Below are 6000 nucleotides of genomic sequence, written 5' to 3'. Positions count from 1 at the left end.
TCCCTGGGTGAGTATTACGCATCATGACCTAGAACCTGTTAGACAATGCGAGATAATGGGACCCCAACAGAAGACACTTTGAGGAGTGTTCTGCCCCCAAAACCCAAGGGTCATAAGAAAAGCTGTAGCAAAGCTGCAGTCTGAGGGAAATGTAGCCTGCATCCCAGGAAGCTGCAAGGGGATGTTCTTAGAGTGTCTAAGAAACCCTGAATGTGTTTCCAGAAAGGGGCAACTTAAAAATCTTGGGGTTCACAGAGGACCAATGATCTTAGGTAATAGCTTCCCTGTCCTCCTGCTCCTTTCCCTCTCTCTTTCTTCTACCTGCAAATTTCTCCCATTAGCTGCCTGAGAGAAAATAGAAACCCTATAACAATATGGAAAGAGAGAGGAAAGATCAATTTTCCTGTATTTCGGTTCTGCCTGTCAGTCTCAAAAGTTTGATTGTTATCTGAGACAGGACTGTCTTAACTACTGAATTGAGATGTGATGTGTGTGGGAGTGCGTGTGTGCACACGTGTGTGTGTGTGGGGGGGGTGTGATTTCTATTACCTAAGAATAACCAGAAAATATATTATCCAGTTGTCAAGGTGGGGGTAATACCCACTGATCAGATTTAAAGAGACTGTGAGGGACAAAATGAAATTGCTTTGCAGTTATACCATGTGAAAACTGCTTGTTCAATGTATTGGTCACATTTACTTACTTAGTTTAATTTTAATATCCCCACAGAAAACATAATTAGCCTAAAGTAACTTAACTGGAAAAAAAATGAAAAAAAAATCAAACTGACTCTAAAGCAAAAGCGTATGATTTAAGCTACTGTTTCCATTCATTAAAATAATGAATCAATAATTGGCATGTAATCATAAAGTGCACATTTGTTATTTTACAAACTGAGGAAATACGTAGAAGAACAAAAGAAAAATAACTGCATTCTATCTTGCAGCTAATAACCACTATAACAGCACTTTGGATTGCATCTTTTCAAACATTTCATAGATGAAAACCTCTGAATATTTTTTCTACTAAAAATGTATCATTTCCATACTAATAAATATAACTTTTTAAATTTTTGTGACTCTTTAAAAATATTTTTAATTGGAGGATAATTGCTTTACAATATCGTGTTGGTTTCTGCCACACATCAACATGAATCCTCCATAGGTATAGGTATGCCCCATCCTTCCTGAACCGCTCTCCCATATTCCACCCCCTGCCACCCTTCTAGGTTATCACAGAGCATTAGGCTGAGCTCTGCATCATACACCAAATCCCCGCTGGCTATCTGTTTTACATGTGTTAGTGTGTATGTTTCCATGCTACTCTCTGACTTTGTCCCAACCCCGCCTCCCTTCACTTTATCTGCAAGTCTGTTCTCTATATCTGTGTCTCCAGTCCTGCTGGAAAATAGGTTCATCAATACCATTTTTCTAGTTTCCATATATATAAGCTAATTTATGATATTTGTTTTTTCTCTTTCTATCTTACTTCACTCTGTATAACAGGCTGAAGGGTCGTCTACCTCACTAGAATTGACTCAAACTTGTTCCTTTTTATGGTTGAGTAATATTCCATTTTGGGGGCTCCAAAATCACTGCAGCTGGTGACTGCAGCCATGAAATAAAAAGACACTTACTCCCTGGAGGAAAAGTTATGACAACCTAGATAGCATATTGAAAAGCAGAGACATTACTTTGCCAACAAAGGTCCATCTAGTCAAGGCTATGGTTTTTTCAGTGGTCATGTATGGATGTGAGAGTTGGACTGTGAAGAAAGCTGAGTGCCAAAGAATTGATGCTTTTGAACTGTGGTGTTTGAGAAGACTCCTGAGAGTCCCTTGGACTGCAAGGAGATCCAACCAGTCCATTCTGAAGGAGATCAGCCCTGGGATTTCTTTGGAAGGAATGGTGCTGAAGCTGAAACTCCAGTACTTTGGCCACCTCATGTGAAGAGTTGACTCATTGGAAAAGACTCTGATGCTGGGAGAGATTGGGGGCAGGAGGAGAAGGGGATGACAGAGGATGAGATGGCTGGATGGCATCACCAACTCAATGGACGTGAGTTTTAGTGAACTCCAGGAGATGGTGATAGACCGGGAGGCTTGGCGTGCTGTGATTCATGGGGTCACAAAGAATTGGACACGACTGAGCAACTGAACTGAACTGAATATTCCATATTACATAGGTACCACACTTCTTTATCCATTCATCTGTCAATGGACACCTAGGTTGCTTCCAGGTACTGCCTATTGTAAATAGTGCTGCAATGAACATTGGGGTGCATGGCCTTCAAGAATTATGGTTTTCTCATGGTATACACCCAGTAGTGAGAGAATTCCAGAAAAACATCTCTTGCTGCTTTATTGACTATGCCAAAACCTTTGACTATGGGATCACCACATACAGTGGAAAATTCTTAAAGAACTGGGAATAGCAGACAAGCTGACCTGCCTCTTGAGAAATCTGTATGAGGGTCAGGAAGCAACAGTTAGAACTGGACATGGAATAACAGACTGGTTCCAAATAAGGAAAGGAGTACATCAAGGCTGTGTATTGTCACCCTGCTTATTTAGTTTATATGCAGAGTACATCATGAGAAACATTGGGCTGGATGAAACACAAGCTGGAATCAAGATTGCCAGGAGAAATATCAATAACCTCAGATATGCAGGTGACACCACCCTTATGGTAGAAATCAAAGAAGAACTAAAGAGCCTCTTGATGAAAGTGAAAGAGGAGAATGAAAAAGTTGGCTTAAAGCTCAATATTCAGAAAACTAAGGTCATGGCATCTGGTCCCATCACTTCATGGCAAATAGATGGGGAAACAGTAGAAACTGTGGCTGAATTTATTAGGCTCGAAAATCACTGCAGATGGTGATTGCAGTCATGAAATTAAAAGAGGCTTACTCCTTGGAAGAAAAGTTATGACCAACCTAGATAGCATATTAAAAAGCATGGACATTACTTTGCTAACAAATGTGCTTTTAGTCAAGCCTATGGTTTTTCCAGTGGTCACATGAATGTGAGAGTTGGACTATAAAGAAAGCTGAGCACCAAAGAATTGATGCTTTTGAACTGTGGTACTGAAGACTTTTGAGTCCCTTGGACTGCAAGCAGATCCAACCAGTCTATCCTAAAGGAAATCAGTCTTGAATGTTCATTGGAAGGACTGATGTTGAAGCTGAAACTCCAATACTTTGGCCACCTGATGCAAAGAACTGGCTCATTTGAAAAGACCCTGATGCTGGGGAAGATTGAAAGTGGGAGGAGAAGGGGACAACAGAGGATGAGATGGTTGGATGGCATCAGTGACTCAATGCACATGAGTTTGAGTAAACTCCAGGAGTTGGTGATGGACAGGGAGGCCTGGTGTGCTGCGGTTCATGAGGTCGCAAAGAATTGGACACGACTGAGCAACTGAACTGAACTGAACTGATGCCCAGTAGTGGGATTGCTGGATCATATGGTGATTTTATTCATAGTTTTTTAAGGAATCTTCATACTGTTCTCCACAGTAGCTGTATCAATATACAATCCCACTGACAGTGTAGGAGGGGTCCCTTTTCTTCACATTCTCTCCAGCATTTATTTTTTGTAGATTTTTTGATGATGGCCATTCTGACTGGGGTGAGGTTATACCTCACTGTAGTTTTGATTTGCATTCATTCTAATCCCAAAGAAAGGCAATGCCAAAGAATGCTCAAACAACCGAACAATTGCGCTCACCTCACACGCTAGTAAAGTAATGCTCAAAATTCTCCAAGCCAGGCTTCAACAATATGTGAACCGTGAACTTCTTGATGTTCAAGCTGGTTTTAGAAAAGGCGGAGGAACCAGAGATCAAATTGCCAACATCCGCTGGATCATGGAAAAAGCAAGAGAGTTCCAGAAAAACATCTATTTCTGCTTTCTTGACTACGCCAAAGCCTTTGACTGTGTGGATCACAATAAACTGTGGAAAATTCTGAGAGAGATGGGAATACCAGACCACCTGACCTGCCTCTTGAGAAACCTGTATGCAGCTCAGGAAGCAACAGTTAGAACTGGACATGGAACACCAGACTGGTTCCAAATAGGAAAAGGAGTATGTCAAGGCTGTATATTGTCACCCTGCTTATTTAACTTCTATGCAGAGTACATCATGAGAAACTCTGGACTGGAAGAAGCACAAGCTAGAATCAAGATTGCCGGGAGAAATATCAATAAGCTCAGATATGCAGATGACACCACCCTTATGGCAGAAAGTGAAGAGGAGCTAAAAAGCCTCTTGATGAAAGTGAAAGAGGAGAGTGAAAAAGTTGGTTTAAAGCTCAACATTCAGAAAACAAAGATCATGGCATCTGGTCCCATCACTTCATAGGAAATAGATGGGGAAACAGTGGAAACAGTGTCAGACTTTATTTTGGGGGGCTCCAAAATCACTGCAGATGGTGACTGCAGCCATGAAATTAAAAGACACTTACTCCTTCGAAGAAAAGTTATGACCAACCTGGATAGCATATTCAAAAGCAGAGACATTACTGTGCCAACAAAGGTCTGCCTAGTCAAGGCTATGGTTTTTCCTGTGGTCATATATGGATGTGAGAGTTGGACTGTAAAGAAGGCTGAGCACCAAAGAATTGATGCTTTTGAACTGGAGTAGACTGGAGATTCATGGGGTCGCAAAGAGTCAGACATGACTGAGCGACTGAACTGAACTGAACTTAATAATAAACAATATCGAGCATTGTTTCCTGTGTTTATTAGCTATCTTTACGTCTTCTTTGCAAAAATGTCTGTTTAGGTCTTCTGCCCATTTTTGATTGGGCTGTTTGTTTTTCTGATATTGAGTTGCATGTTGTTGTTGTCATTCAGTCTGTCAGTTCTGTCTGACTCTTTATGACCTCCATGACTGCAGCTTGCCAGGCTTCCCTGTCCTTTACCATCTCCTAGAGTTTGCTCAAACTCATGTCCGTTGAATTGGTGATATTATCCAACCATTTTGTCCTCTGTTGTCCCCTTCTCCTCCTTCCTTCAACCTTTCCCAGCATCAGGGTCTTTTCTAATGAGTTGGTTCTTCCCATCAGGTGGACAAAGTATTGGAGTTTCAGCTTTAGCATCTGTCCTTCCAATGAGTATTTAGGACTGATTTCCTTTAGGATTGACTGATTTGATCTCCTTGTTGCCCAAGGGACTCTCAAGAGTCTTCTCCAACACCACAGTTCAAATTCATCAATTCTTCAGTGCTCAGCCTTCTTTATTATCCAACTCTCACATCCATATATGACTACTAGAAAAACCATAGCTTTGACTAGACGGACTTTGTCAGCAAAGTAATGTCTATGCTTTTTAATATGCTGTCTAGGGTTGTCATAGCTTTTCTTCCAAGGAGCAAATGTCTTTTAATTTCATATCTGCAGTCACCATCTGCAGTGACTTTGGAGACCAAGAAAATAAAATCTTTCACTGTTTCCATTGTTTCCCCATCTACCTGGCATGAAGTGATGGGACCAGATGCCATGATCTTTGTTTTCTGAATGTCCAGTTCTAACTGTTACTTCTTGAGCTGCATACAGATTTCTCAGGAGGCAGGTCAGGTGGTCTGGTATTCCCATCTGTTGAAGAATTTTCCACTTTGTTGTGATCCACACAATCAAAGGCTTTGGCATTTTAAATAAAGCAGAAGTAGATGTTTTTCTGGGATTCCCTTGCTTTTTGATGTTCCAATGGATGTTGGCAATTTGATCTCTGATTCCTTTTCCTTTTCTAAATCCAGCTTGAACATCTGGAATTTCACAGTTCATGTACTGTTGAAGCCTGGCTTGGAAAATTTTGAGCATTACTTTGTTAGTGTGTAAAATGAGTGCAATTGTGCGATAGTTTGAACATTCTCTGGCATTGCCCTTCTTTGGGACAGAAATGAAAACTGACCTTTTCCAGTCCCGTGCTCATTGCTGACTTTTGCCAAAAAAAAAAAATAATAATAATAATAATAAAATAAAAGTTTACTGGCAAAATCT

Source organism: Oryx dammah, unplaced genomic scaffold, assembly GCF_014754425.2.
Source record: "Oryx dammah isolate SB20612 unplaced genomic scaffold, SCBI_Odam_1.1 HiC_scaffold_27, whole genome shotgun sequence".
Taxonomy (NCBI): Eukaryota; Metazoa; Chordata; class Mammalia; order Artiodactyla; family Bovidae; genus Oryx; species Oryx dammah.
Note: the sequence above shows the minus strand (reverse complement) of the source record.